The sequence below is a fragment of the Festucalex cinctus genome, chromosome 2, assembly GCF_051991245.1.
Source record: "Festucalex cinctus isolate MCC-2025b chromosome 2, RoL_Fcin_1.0, whole genome shotgun sequence".
In the NCBI taxonomy this organism is placed as follows: domain Eukaryota; kingdom Metazoa; phylum Chordata; class Actinopteri; order Syngnathiformes; family Syngnathidae; genus Festucalex; species Festucalex cinctus.
In genome coordinates, this window is record NC_135412.1 from 31,433,524 (window position 1) to 31,448,615 (window position 15,092).

Sequence of the window (15,092 nt, forward strand, 5' to 3'; positions counted from 1 at the left end):
GTACGTCAGCTAATGATAATGGCTATCTATGTCCATATTTGCTAGTGCAACTAAACCATGCAACAGAGAACACACAGTTATGTTATATGTTTTATAGACATGTGGACCATCTCAAAGGGGGCGAGGGAGACGGCGAGGAAGAGAACGCGGAAGTGAACGCGGTGTCTCGTAACGTACAATTATGTCATCATGGAAAAATAATTCCATTCGAGCATGCATGTGAATGGCTCAAAACATACCTTTGCTTGGAATATGTGGTATTTAGATTACATCGTTTGCTGATATGTTTAGTATATCGTGCAAAAATAATGGTGTTAACTGAACTACACATTTGCAACTCAGACTCGTAATTCCCCCCGTGTCTTGTTGCTACTAACCACTCAGAAAAGTGCTGCTTACAAAAATATTTGAAACCCTTTACTCAGATATCGATTTGTCACCATGTTGAACAATTTTACCTAATAAATATCACTAAGCAACTTAATTAGTTTTGATTGAAGATACAACAGCTTCCTTGTACTTCGATGTGCAGGAATTTACATGGCTTTCACAAATAGTCTTGCTCATGTAATAATGTACTTCATTGGCTCAGTGACTTTCAGTTCATTGTTTGGTACCTCATCTGACATACAATTGTTACCTTCTTGCAGAGACTCGTACAGGAAATGACCATGGAGGAACATGAAGATATCCAAGTCCAGCTGATAGACTGACACCAAGAAATACTTTTTGACACATTGCTGACACATCAGCACCACCATGATTTCCTGTACCTGGATCCCAGACTGCAGCACCTTGGTGACTTGTAGCAAATAAGTGACACTTTCCCAGATCCTCGAGGACAATACAAAGGTTTTTTACCTGGCATATAATTAGTCCATGTCTGACACTTGTTGTTGTAGTTTGTATAACTTGTATATTGTTGTTGTGTGTTAATTTGTACATTTTGAATAACTAAAAAAAATACTATTTCCTTTGGCGTCAACATGCAGTGTTCATTCGACACCTAACCTAACACTATTTTACATGACCAGAAATGTAAAACATCAAAAGCCTGGAGAATTATTATAAATGCTTGCAATGACAAGCAATTCTTCATTGGCCAATGAATGTAAGGTACAGTACATGAAAATGAATAAATAAAATAAAGTAAAATAAAAGTCTACATGAAATGAACATATTAACTAAAAAAAAAAAAAAAAAAAAAATGCTGTTAGAATATAATGAGCTACATGAATTGCAGTTGAATACGCTGTGCATTTCAAAATATGGAAAATAGACATATAGGTTTGGGCCAAAAGTAGTGTTACCGAGCAGGTATGTGTTGTACACAGCTAAAATATCTGATTAACTCAATACCATGATGTTTTTTGTTTTTTTTGTGTGTGTGTGTGCTGACATTGTCCCCCATTAACATTGCAACATTCCTCAAACTCTCCCGAACACATAGTATGATCTGTAACACTACTTTTCGCCAACTCTATGATGTTATTGGGGCAAAATTAAGGAAGGCTTGTCCATTGATTGTGTGAACAGACTGCAGTAATAATGAAGTCACTTCAATGTTTGCTGGTTTTTATTGAGTTTGACATGCTCCTTGACTGCACTAGTACATGTTATGGAGTGAGGGCATGTTCCCACCAACGATGATATCATATTCTTCAAAGGCTTGCTGAGGAAAGTGAGGGAGGAGTCACTCCATGGCTTCAGACACCTGGTCAGCAGGTCCTGTGTAAAACAAGTGGTGCTTGTACATGTGACCATTCCGTATTGCTTCACACAAAAAGTTCATGTAGTGTGCAATGCCGTCCATATGTAAATGACATACCAAGACGTCGGCTGACTTCAGTTTGTTGCAGCTCAGATATGGTAGGTGGAGATACTGGTGGTACAACACCGAAGCCTTCTGGGGTCCTCCATTCAAGTGTCCTCATTCGGGGCATTCCAATATGGCTGCTGACTCTCCCCTTGATATTTTTTTTTCTTGCAGGTCGGTGATGTATTTAAACGGTGCATGAATGCTTGTATACATCAGAATATGGTTCTGGAACCCCTCAAGTTTGGCTGTTGATCTAGTGTGACACAAACAAAAACAAAATTATAAAATAAAATAAAATAATTGATGATACTACTATATGTCACCAACTTTCCAACAAAGCCCCCAAAATGGAGGTAAGATCTTTAGTTTTTGGGCCCAAAACATTGTATTAGCTAGATAAAAGTAACTTGACTGCATAGAATATGCAAAGGCTGCTTGCTTATCGAATTTCCGTGGAAAACGTGGCAGCCTGTAAATTCTTGTGCACCCAATTACACAATGGACCAGTACACACTTGAGTGAGAGAGTTCAGACTCTAGCAGTGCTTACGGTACAGCCAGCATTTAAGTCCAGAAAGTTATTCCCTGCCGAAAATTAATTTCGAGAACACTATTTTCACCAACCACGACGAAAATAATTTTCAACTCCTCCACTAATACAGTATGCTTTAGATTCTCCATTGAAGTTATGGGCAAATATACCTCCGAAATCACAGTTACATTACATTACACAATAACTTGCGCATTTACTCTAAATATAACGTGCCAGCGGGAATCTTTTTTTTTTTTCAAAGCAAGTAGCTACATAACGAAATCGTTCGAGTGGTGCGGAGTTGCTAATCAACAGCTACAGTGATTGTAAAACAGAGGTACGAACATCGTATTAATTAGTACGATGTGTACTTTTTCTCTCGCTCTCAAAACGTAAACACAAATGTACGCTTACTTACCGGTCAAGTAGAAAGCAGTCGAAGGCACCGGCACGTCCCAAACCTAGTCTGTTCCTCATTTCTCTCCATCTGGCAAATGCGGCTACAATATAAACTCTTGTTTTGTCGCGCTGAAATAAAATACATTCCCAAAGCAATTGTGATGCTTGATAATGCTCTCTTCGGGGACCGGAAACTCTTCTTCTTCGTGTACATGCGGTCGCCATACAAACCGGAAGTGCGTCTGCAAAGGCGTTCCAAAAACGCGTTAAGAAATGGATTGCTGAAATTTGTGGTTGACGGCACCCGTAGCAGAAAGATGGCGGCGAAACATGGCGGACGCTAGCAGGTGAGGCGCGGTCATATAAAATAATTAGTGATTTATATACTTACCGTTATATTTAAAAAAAGTATGTTTATGCAATACAACATATCTTTTTACTTACTACTAACACAAACATTTGTTTTTTTTAAATGAATGACTTTTTATTTCACCACTAGATGCCACTGTATAATACTGAGTGCACCTTTAAAGAGAAAAAGGTTGTAATGCTATGAGAATGAAGTCAACAGGAACAGACATCTTTTGAAGAAAAAGAATAAAAAGTTTTGATCTTAAGAGAATCAAGCAAAGTAAAGAAAGTCATATTTTAAAAGCTGAATTTCAAGAATACAACTAATTTACTCCTTGTATCCTGGAAACGACAACTTAAATTTCTAAAATATGGGAATATACGCTTGATAATAGTCTGCCTTTTGTTTTGCTAGAAAATAAGACCATTCAGGGTTGTCAGATGTATGCGAATATTGGTCACAATCAAATCAAATCAAATCAGACGCTGTGAGACAAATTTTTATGAATTAATTAATTATTGTTTGTCTTATTGGCTCCTCAGTTCCCAAATTAAGATATGAACTTTTTAAAATCACACAAGATAATAAAGTAATCCCCAAAGCTACAGTTCATTGACCTAGTTTGAGAACCACAGGTCTAGAAAATGTGCCACTGTAAAAGCAATGTCGGGGCGACGAGGAGCATGCTATAATTAAAAAAAAAAAAAAAAAAAAAAAAAAAAGGAACAATAATGAGCATGTCCAGGTATACTGTCGAACTATAAAAGCATTAATCAAAGTCAGTCTTGCTACATGCACCCCACCATCCTTGTCAGTCACACAACAGATGTGAAATCAGTTCATTATGCTCGGCGGTTGAAGCACTTATGAGCAGCCTTTCATATTTATTCCAACCAATCTACAGGACATAGAGAGACCCCCCCCCCCCAAAAAAAAAAAAAAAAAAAAAATCTCTGTCATTTTCTTGTCTCTGCCTATATGATATCTCACATTAAGTCACTTCCACCCTTTGACCCAGTGGGCAGGTGCTACTGTAATTAGCCATTATTTGACTATCAAAAGTCAGCAGTTGATTAAATGGCCCCTGAATCGGCGCGCGGAGCACTTTCCCTCTGAACCAAGCCCCATAATTTCAAAAGCTTCTTGCGACCCGCTGAGGGCCTTTCAGGTCCGCGAGACGCCGCTTCCGACCGCTGCTAAGAGCCTGTTGCCGGCGGTAATCAAAACTGATAATCTTACGGGAGAGAAAAAGGGTGAGGGGGGGACGAGAAAGAGAGTGAAAGGAAGGTTCGGAACTCAAGCAGAGAGCCTTCCATTAGAAGTGTGTTGCGGCGCTGGGGGGGTCGGTGGCCAGCAAGTGGTGAAAAATGCTGCCCTCTTAAAGCAAGTGAATGGCATCTCTTTAGTGATTAGGAGCGGCAATAATGAGCACCCCTACCTGTTAGCCCTAAGTCCATTTTATTGCTAATTCATTTACCTGTTATTTTAGACATACTTGACAGCAGTCACCTGCTAAGAAGTCATGTTTGTCAGGCAGGTATGCCCATTAGCTGGGGATCTTAAATCAGCCACACAATGGTGCACGAGGAGGGGGCGCCCGAAAGGGCGGCATTGTTGGATGCTGATAACACCATGCAGTTATCCTGACCTCACATGGAAAAACATTTCTTTCTGCGGCAGAAAATAATTAGATTTTAATCTCCTGGAGTGGTACTTAATTAATGCATTTTTTTTTACTTTAAGACAGGCTAATCTGCTTTTGTGCTCAGCTGTGAAAATCCAGTACACTCAGGAAAAATAAAGCCATCCTGCTTTATTTATTAGGAGGATGTGATTAAAAATGTATCTAAAAATATGTGATTATTTTTTTTAGTAATTTTTATTTGCTATCAGTACTCAATGATGAGCGCTGGTTGGGCCATGGACTAATTTTACTGTGGAACGAGTTAAGCGAGTGTGTTTTATAATTTACATTTATATAGTTTCCTCTATGTTCTCTAATTACTACCTCATTGATTAAAATACTGCAATAGTCAAATATGTCTTAGTTTTCTTTGTGAACGCATATGTTAAAATTCAAACCCGACTGAGTGGCATTCAATTTTGTTTCCCAGTATAAATTGCTGACTGACCTTTTTAATACAACATCTCTTTTCATTGAGCAAATCCATTAATATCCAACTAAATAGCTGACTAGATATGGGTTTGTATTAGAATAAATCACATCATATACACACACGTGAGTATTCCCAAAAGAGAGTCGGGGGGATAATCACTTCGACTTCCTGGTTAATGTTGTGGATAATACTCCCCAGGGAAGAATTCTTTGTGAAAATATGATCTTCTCCATCTGAAATGTCACAGCTGAGATTAGAGTACGCTTGGATTCCTGTATAAAGTCTACCCCAATGGCATATGGAAAGTGAAATGACTTTTGGCGTTAATGTAGCAGAGTGAAGAGGCACAAACAAAATATGTAAATGTATACAAAGATTTGACTGGATCATTACATTTGCCTATTGAATTTTCCCTCTGAGAGTCTATTACCTGAGTCAATAGTCTGCACGGGGGGAAAAAAAAGCCAGACCAAGTCTGCTTTCTCCCTACCAGGACTTGAATGAACCTAACACGGCTTGCTCGCCGGGAATTGCAGTGAACTGTTACCATCACTTTCAATGTAACTAAGTGAATCAAAGGATTATCCGCCATGAATTAGCACTAGGACACACTTGGTGAGTGCGCGTGTGTGCGAGTCGCTGTCATTCTCCCACCTCTCCTGGGATCCCCCACTCGGCCTAATCATTGTTTCTCCAACAGATAATTCTCCGTGTCATCGCCGTGTCGCTACGTGCTATCGTGCATGCGTTAATTAGCACCGAGCTGGCTGAGGGTGCTCTTCCTCTAATCACTTAATTAGGGGTGACGGCCTCCATGCTTGTTTATTCAATTAGCCATCCTTTTTAATTACACAATTGGAAGTTAGTCAACTGTCCTAGCTAGCTCGGGGAAAGATGATGTGTGTGTGTGATGTGTGTGTGTGTGCGTGTGTGTGTGTGAGATCTCTGCTAAAGCAATTACCATCTCCTTATTTGAAAACCCGACCCAAAATTATTAGCACAAACATCTGAGTACGCTCCATGTCTTGTTTCTCGCAAGTTTCTGAATTTTTTTCTCATGAAACTTCGAGTTTATTTCTCGTGTAAGTTTTTTTTTTCCTGCACATTTGGCACTTTATAATGTCACAAACCTGCAAGTTTTTTCTTGGAAATGTGTGATTTTGTAATGATTTTTCTCATAAATATAAATTTGTGATTTGTTTTCTCTGAATATTACCCCTCTCTCTATCTCTCTATCTATCTATCTATCTATCTTTATACTTAGGTGGCCCAAATACGCTGTCGTATTTACTTACATGGGATAGGGAGACAACACATTTTGAGGCACCTTTTGGTTGCAAAACCAATTTAGTATTCACCATGAGGGGGAAGAACTGTTTCCTACCTTAAAAGGGTGAATAACTACAAATTGAAGCATTTTGCAAGTCAGCTTGTCTTTTGGTTCAAATTTGTGATTTCCAAGTAGCCCTTTGATGGCACAAATATAAATGTGCGGGATTTATTTATTTAAGGAGTTGTTTTTTTTTGTTTGTTTTTTTGTTTTTTTTGTAGGAAGGCTGACAAGCATTCTGCTCTATGAGTGGATGCTGGCCACATGCTTCACATTACTATTGGTCTCATTTATTTCCCGCAGATGTAGTCATTAATGATCACGTCTATGCCATAAAAAGAAAGAAGTGACGTCTCCTGGTGAGCAAGATTGATGGTTGCTTTAAAATGGAGGCGTCCGGGGCCGCCGCTATTGTTTCTTCCCGTCCAGCCTCGCCACCTAACCCCCCCCCTCCAACCTACGCCTCCTTCATGTGGATTAGGGCCAGCCGTTTATTTAACAGTTCATTTGAGCAAGGGCTGAGCAAGGTGAAGGTGGTGGGGGAGGTAGGGGCTTTGCTGGCAGGGCGTCTGTGCTATGCCGTGGCGGGACGTCCCTTTGCGGGATAGTGCCAGGCTGCGCTGCGGGGAGACGAGACAGGGCCTCCCCAGTGGACTAATGCCCTGTAATGAAGATTAAGACTTAGTCAAAGAGTGTAGTGTTCAGCAGCGATTGGTGGGAAGGATGGGAGGGGGTGGAAGGTGGAGCAGGGAGGGGGAAGTGAGGAGAAAGAAATGGAAGAGTCAGGAACAGTGTTTTTTTTTTTCCACGATAAAAGCTCCAAATGACAAACCTAAATATAAAACCACAATCATTTCATATTGAGGTGACCAAAAATCAATTTACTCAGTGTTGTGTGCGGCGCTCAATTTTTTCTTGTTGTAGCGACACAAATCCAAATCTGAATTTTATCACCCAAAAGATTATTGGAATTGGCGTGTCCAGTCAAATTGCTTTGATGCTGCTCAAAGCCTCTAGGGGGCACATCGGTTTCATGTGTGGAGATTGTTATGATTCTCTGTGATGTATCGACCATTGCAATTTCCACCGTTCACCAATTTGACATTTTGTGCCTTTTTGTGCCCGTGCATGTCGTTGTGCGACCTCTTGTGTGTTCATGCACAGCAGCTTCAACACACGTTATGCTTCACTTAGCACTCTGTAGCTAAAAGCTCCCCGAAGAGCTGTGAGGGCCAGACTTTCTGTGTCTCATACTTCACTTCCATCCTTCTGATTCTTTTTTTTTTTCTGGTGGGTGCAAATGTTACATAGTTCTGGCAGCTAAAACGTGTATGCATCAGGTTGGATGGATTCTGATGGATGGATAGGTGGGTGGGTGGAGAAAGGGTGACTTTTTTTCACATGACCTTGTGTTGGCTGGGCCACCCCGGCCGTCTCTCAGCCCAGACAGACCGTGTCTGTAAACTGGGCTGCCAGTTTTTGCCTCTCTTGGGCATTCTGGCATTCCTCCCCATCAAATCCCCCCCTACTTCCAGTCTCCGACTGTCTCTTGTCCTTTGCAGGTTTCCATCCCTCACTCATTTTCTTTGCTGACATATTTGATTGACTGAGGACGTCTCAGCTGCCCTGGTTGTTTGTGACTTGAAGCAGCTAAGCCGTCACTTTCCATCATTCTAAAATCATATCACATTAAATATGACACCCAAATCTGTCAAATAAATGATAAAAACACAAAAGTGTAGAAAACACACACAATTAAAGGACACTTGCAGAGATGGCCTTTTAAATGCACATCGACGTTCTCACACTCAGAAGAAACTCTTATCTCCCTTGTCTGTCATGGAAATATTTTTGACAAGCAGGACCACACAACTCTCCGTTCTCCGCCTTCACGCAGCCTCCTGGTCTCCGTGGTAACGCCTTGTGGGTCACCAATTTATAGCACCAGAGCTCTACTGAGGCCTGCTTTCCGCAGTCTCTCTGTCTGCTTTAATGGACTCGCCATAAAAGCTTGATAGACAAGACACACAGTGTGTTATATGTGTGCATTCACACGTGTCGTATGTACGTCCACCTGCATTGAAAATGTCCAGTATTTCAAGAACATCTTATACAATATTCAGAAAGTGTTAGTGAAATTTGTTCTCATGAGAATTTAGAAGGAAATAGTTAAGCACTTTATAATGTTGATATTGGACTTGTTTCCAGCAACAAGTCATCGTGTCTGTCCAAGCTCTGTGCACAAGTGCAAACACACACTACACTAGCCAGGACCTGTTGATTTTACCGTAATTACAAAGTTGTCAGGACTTTCATATTTCCTCCAATATACTTTATAAAATATTGTTCCCTGTCTTTTCGCTGCTCACAATTTTGAACGGATTAAAAAATGGAAAAAAAAAAAAGAAGAAGGAAAGGAGAGCAATATCAGGGATAACAACAGATGTGCAGACAGTCACACACAGGACATGTGCCATTGCAAGCTAAAAGTGGTTCTCAATAAACAAACACACACACATTGGCTTTTGCGGCATAATGACAGCATTCTGCAGCAACTATCCCTGTAAAAAATCCCACAGACAAGCCAAACATGAAGACCGTTTAAATTCTCATTCCATCTTAACTCGTCTCCCATTTCCAAAATGTCTTTCAAATAACTGACAAGATCTTCCAAAAATCAAGAACGTTGGGCGGCAGACCTCCACAGTGCCTACAGAGTCATGAAAGAAATAGCCTGACGTGATTATTGCAAACTTGACAGACACTTCTGTCAAGCAAGTGCTGAAACACAAAGGAAGTATATTTTGGATTTCCAAAGTGGAATATATACAGAGGTTAAAAAGTTATATACAGATGTGTAACACATTTTCCCCTGCCCCGGATTACCATCAAACCCCTTTTAACTCATTCACTGCCATTGACGGCTATATACGTAAAAAAAAAAATCCATTTTAACTGGACTGGCAGTGAATGAGTTAATTAATGTATATTATTTTTGACTAAACATATATACACTGAAAATGACATATGAGCATTCCTTAAGATGGGTTCACCTTCATTTGTGTATGATCAAGACAGTGTCAGGAGGCAAGGCTTTGAAAGATTATCCTGTCCACGAAGCAAACATTCCTCAACATGCACGATTTTGAGCATGTGAGCACAATTTCAAAGTATTTGTGTGTGTGTCTGTGGGTGTGTATGCCTATACATGTGTGTGTTTTGGGGGTTGCAGCTTATGTAGCCGTATAAAAACATGTCACTCAGGCCCCATTAAAAGTAACCCTGCCTAGTAGAAGAAAGAGACCCATATCATCATTAACTCATCTTGGGGCAAAGTGAAAACCGCAAATATTATTCCTGCACCTCTCTCCCCCACACATACACACACACGCAGATCACATGAAAAATACATAACACTTCTCCCCTTATTTTAGTTTAGTTGCTTCGAGTTGGAGAATGACAGGGATGCATTTTGAGTCTTCATGGCGGGATTGTTATTGTGGATTCCATCCATTTGTCTTAACAGTCATCACCGTCCTCTACTTTATCTATCTATCTATCCATCGTTACGTACCACCGCTATCCAGTCCTTCATCATTACCCATCTATCCTAATATATACATATTTAGTACAATTACAAAGGTACACCTACCAACCTACAGTACAAAGAGTGCCTGCTGGCCTGGCAACTTGCCGACCAAACTACCAAAAGCTACACAGTGGAACCTCGGTTTTCGAATGCCCTAGTAAGATTTGGGTTTTGACAAATTTATTAGTCTAAATTTGGCCCAATTTTTGTGCATCATCCATTCATCTTTCATACAAAAAGAGGACTTGGCCATTCATTTCCCGGAATCTACAGTATGCACATTCGTCTGTAGAATTTAATAAATTGTATAAGAGCTCAAATGACAGGAGGTGTATTCCACAATACAAGCTTTTATTAGCAACTCAAGCCAATAATCCTCCCAGTCTGCTCAGCGAAACTCAAACAACATTAGCATAACACTACCTGTAAAAAGTCCAACCTTCAAAATAAAATCAAGTCACATAATAACAGTTTCCAACAAACTTTCAACACTGAGAGTTATTTAGCAGTCACAGTAAAAAAAAAAAAAAAAAAAAAAAAAGCACAAAATAGTTTGGGTGATTGCTAATTAAGCCACCATGGGGCCAAAGAAATGTGGTGAAACTGTTATTATACTGCTGTGCATTTATTTTAAAGGCCTGACTTTTGACAAAATGTGTTATGCCAAGTTTGTTCCAACTTGTGTTCCTGAGTGGACCCGAATGATTTATTACTTTGTATAATTAATACAAGCCTGAAATGTGAAATCCGCCTTGCCGTCTGCTGAACCCTTTTTCCAAATTATGACAGAGAGTTATGAGTTCCTGCTATTTGGTAATGAAGGCAAGAAATACAATATAATTCAAGAAACACCTGAAAAATACCAAAACAGCTCCTTCCTCTCCCCCCATTGCTGTCATTCATTTGTCATCAAGAGCCTTTCCTTTTTTTTTTCTTTTTTTTTTTTTTTTTAACCAAAGGTAAGGAGGTGTATTAAATAATCATTTATCCACATCATTAAAATTCTTCATTTATTTCAAACTGCTATAAGAATGTAAATATAGAGCTATTCTGTAAAATGTAGTTTTTGTTAATAATATTGGGGCTCTACATTCCAGACTCTGGATAGATTAAGTTGATTTACATTTTTTTCCTAATGGAAATATTGGTTTGATTTTAGTCAGACATTCTGGAAGAGAGTAATCACAAAAACAGATTTTCCACTCTGCCTCATACCTCCCAAATTACACCATTCATTGGTCCCTCCATATTTCCTATGAATGGATGGATGGTTCATTCAACCATCCATCCTTATCCGTCAATCTATCCATCAACTTCTCCCTCAATCAACCTCCATCAATATTCCCTCCCGAATCCATCCATCCATCCATCCATCCATCCATCCATCCATCCATCCATCCATCCATCCATCCATCCATCCATCCATCCCCAAAAGTACAACATCCTATTTAAAATATTTATTTATTTATTTACTGCGATTCATTGGCAACCAGCCTACTGCCCAAAGCCAGCTGAGATAGGCTCCAGCACCCCCCACGACCCTTGTGGGGAATAAGCTGTCCAGAAAATGGATGGATGTATTTATTTATTTATTTATTTATTTATTATAACCGTAGACCTCCTCGATGCCAGTTGCAATTGTGAAGAACTTCTTTGCTCTCTCCTCCGAGGAACCTGACTTCACTGACTGAATAACAGGCAACCAACGAAGTTTGGTCCAAGATACAGTACAAGATAGAAGTTTGTTTTAACAGAAGTATATTTCAATTAGAAACCAATATTTTATTGAATATATTTATTATTATTATTATTTATTATGTCATGTACTGTGTTTTATGTTTGATAAAGATTTTGTACGGCACTTTGTTACAGCTGCGTTTGTGTGTGTGTTTTCCTCTAGAGATAAAGTTTAGTTCCTTTTTTTTTTTTTTTTTTTTTTTTTTACCTTAAACTGATATTCCAGACTTTGGAAAAATCATATATATAAAAGGAAAACTCTTATGGAAGAAGCTTTAGGCAGAATACTATGCAGTTTATTCATTGAACACAATAAGAACTATGTATCACTGTATCTGTCGGGTATTTGTGGCATTCAGCTTTATGAAAAATGACTTGGTCCCGTGACACACTGGGGTGGCAGTGATTATAATATCCAGATAATCATTTCAAACAAATTATCATAATTATCAATCAATCATGAGCCAATTTCAGAGGCAGGTTGGGGGTTTGATGTGGAGTTGGCAGGAGGTAAACTATGGCCTGCAGCCATGGATCACTTTTGTGACCCATGAGCCTCCCTCTGTCCACATAATAGCCCTCGTACATTCAGGGTCATTTAGCGACCCTATTTAAAAACTCCTTTATCCAGCTTGATATGGAGAACAAAAAAAAAAGAGAGAGAGAATCACACTCAAGTGTATGCACATACACGGCCACAGCTGCAGCAGACCCCCTTTGGCTGTAATGTCTTTCAACACAGAGAGTGGAAAATCTACTCCGAGGTCAGAGTTCATTTCAACCCCTGTCATACTCCCATTTAGGAGCCACAACACATTAAAAACACATTTAATACATGTTTGTGATCTGGAAATGGCCCAAAATGACTTGTAATTTACAGAGAGAGCATATCTGTCAGACAATCCACTATTAATTATTGTCTTGTGAACATCAGGGTGTTGTGAAGTCAAGCCTGCACAGTGGCAAAGTGTGACAGAGTCACAGAAATCCTAATGACATATTTCACTTTAGCAGTTAACCTTCCATGAAAAGCAACATGGACTGATTCAATCTGAGCTTGCGGAGGGAAACCAAGAAAGGAGGTGAGAGAAAGATAGTAGCCTTCGGGGGAGATGATCGTCTTGGGAAAAAAGCAATCAGTGCTCATTGATTTTCTCTGCTGCCTGAATGGAGGGTGTCTATCTGGAAGTCATTATCTGCCATCTGATCTGCGCGAGTGTTTACACACATCAGGGTGGACAGCGGCGCTCTTCTGAAGATGAGGATTAGTACAGAGACACACACAAAGCATAGACTGTCTTCATCGCCGCCCCCATCTTTATATCACCTTTAAATCCAGGGACTCTAAAAAAGAAACAGCCGTACTCTGACACCCTATTAACTTCCACAGACCTGGGTGTGTGTGCAAGGGCGAATACATGTAAGCAGGGCCTAGACAGCTAAACAGACGGATAGTCAGGTTTTGTGCGGTCGGAGCAGACCAAATCAAACAATCCCTGATACTTTCCCCAATGGCCTCTGATAGCCATCTATAGCTTGAACAACACCGTCCTGTCTGCGGAGCGAGCCAGTGAGCCAAGGAATGAGCGGAGGATGAATGCAGTAAGTAGAGAGGGGATTCAGATAGCAGATCTATTTATTTTCCGTCTGCGTGCAGATGGGAGGATGCACGTTTTCTCACATGCGCTCTCAATAGGGCGTTTACGGATGATGAGTATACAATGAGAAGATTTGAAATGCTACCTCCTCTTTCACACAAGCACAAACATACTGTGTAATAGTTTGTGATTTGTATTTTTATAATGGTCAACTAGTATGCAGTGAATAGTGTTGTAGTGCTCTTTTTGTAAATGTTTTTTGTAAATGCTACAAGCAAACCAATAAAGTATGTGCAGTAACAGTTATTTATTCGAAAGTTATAACTCAATTAACATTCTGCCTTAATCAAGCATAGGCAGGAAAAGTCAATGTTTACTTGCATGTGTGTGTTTGATGCGGATGAATGAGTCATGTCATAAGAAATGGCTCATGCATAATTTCATTCATATTCATAACAGGCATGTGGCCTGCTGCCACCTGGTGAGGGCCCACCACAGCTCGCAATCTGCATAATGACCTGTGTGGAGAGACCGTGCGATTTATATTTTACATTCTGACGGTAATTGTACAGTTTTGCTGCATTTAATATGGCACGTTGAGGTTGAAGAAAACTGAATTTTTCCACATTGTACTAAATTAGGAAAAGGAAGCAGCTTAAATACCATGTGGCCAACTCTTTAAACAAGCTCAAGGAATAAAACAGTTTTACTTAGTAGTCACTGACTTGCATGCCTTCCTGCTGGGTATAAAAATATGTCTATAAAAAAAAAGAGAGAAATAAAACACTTCAAGAATTGCAAAATAAATTGAAGGAATTAGAAACACTACACAAGGTAAACCCTATACAGAATGTTCTACAAGAAATTAAAGTGATCAGAAATGAACTTGACAATTTGGCCACACAGGACATACAGAAAAAATTGATGTTCTTAAAACAACGATATTATGACGGTGGGTCTAAATCTATGAAAATATTAGCATGGAAGTTAAGGAAAAAAACAGCAGAAAATACTATTCATCAAATAAGGGACCCAAGGACGAAACAGATTAAATATAAATTGAGCGAAATACAAGATGCCTTTGAAGCATTCTACGAAACTTTGTACGCTAGAGTTCCAGGTGGTAGTGAAATACAAATTGATACATTTCTGGACTCTCTAAGGTTGCCTACCTTGACTGAAGAACAGAACAAAGTGATGACGGATGACATAACAGAAGGCGAGCTGAAAATGGCAATCAATAGACTGAAATTGGGCAAGTCCCCAGGTTTGGATGGCTACGGAGCAGACTGGTATAGAGAATTTAGTGATGTGCTAACTCCTATTTTGCTTCGTACAATGAACTGGACTTTGAAAAAAGCACAAACACCACCTAGTTGGAGAGAAGCGGTAATCTCGGCTATACCAAAAGAGGGAAGAGATAAGAGGGAATGTGCATCATATAGGCCAATATCGGTTCTTAATATTGATTACAGATTATTTACTTCAATAATGGCGAGACGATTAGAGAAGTTTCTACCTATGCTAATACATAACGACCAGACAGGTTTTATACGTCGTCGACAAACACTGGACAATATACGTAGGACGCTACATGTTGTGGATTATATACAAAAAAAT

General features: G+C 39.6%; 1 protein-coding gene and 1 long non-coding RNA gene across 8 annotated transcripts in view; both read right to left on the reverse strand.

Moving 5' to 3' along the window:
* Positions 1-15,092, reverse strand: part of prdm16 (PR domain containing 16) — a 213,304-nt gene that overhangs the window by 77,792 nt on the left and 120,420 nt on the right. The window lies entirely within an intron of this gene.
* On the reverse strand, positions 1,610-2,890 carry LOC144014566 (uncharacterized). The gene is made up of 3 exons (XR_013282498.1): positions 2,769-2,890; positions 1,829-2,072; positions 1,610-1,728 (listed from the first exon to the last, which is right to left on the reverse strand). It is a non-coding gene; the product is annotated as an uncharacterized LOC144014566 (long non-coding RNA).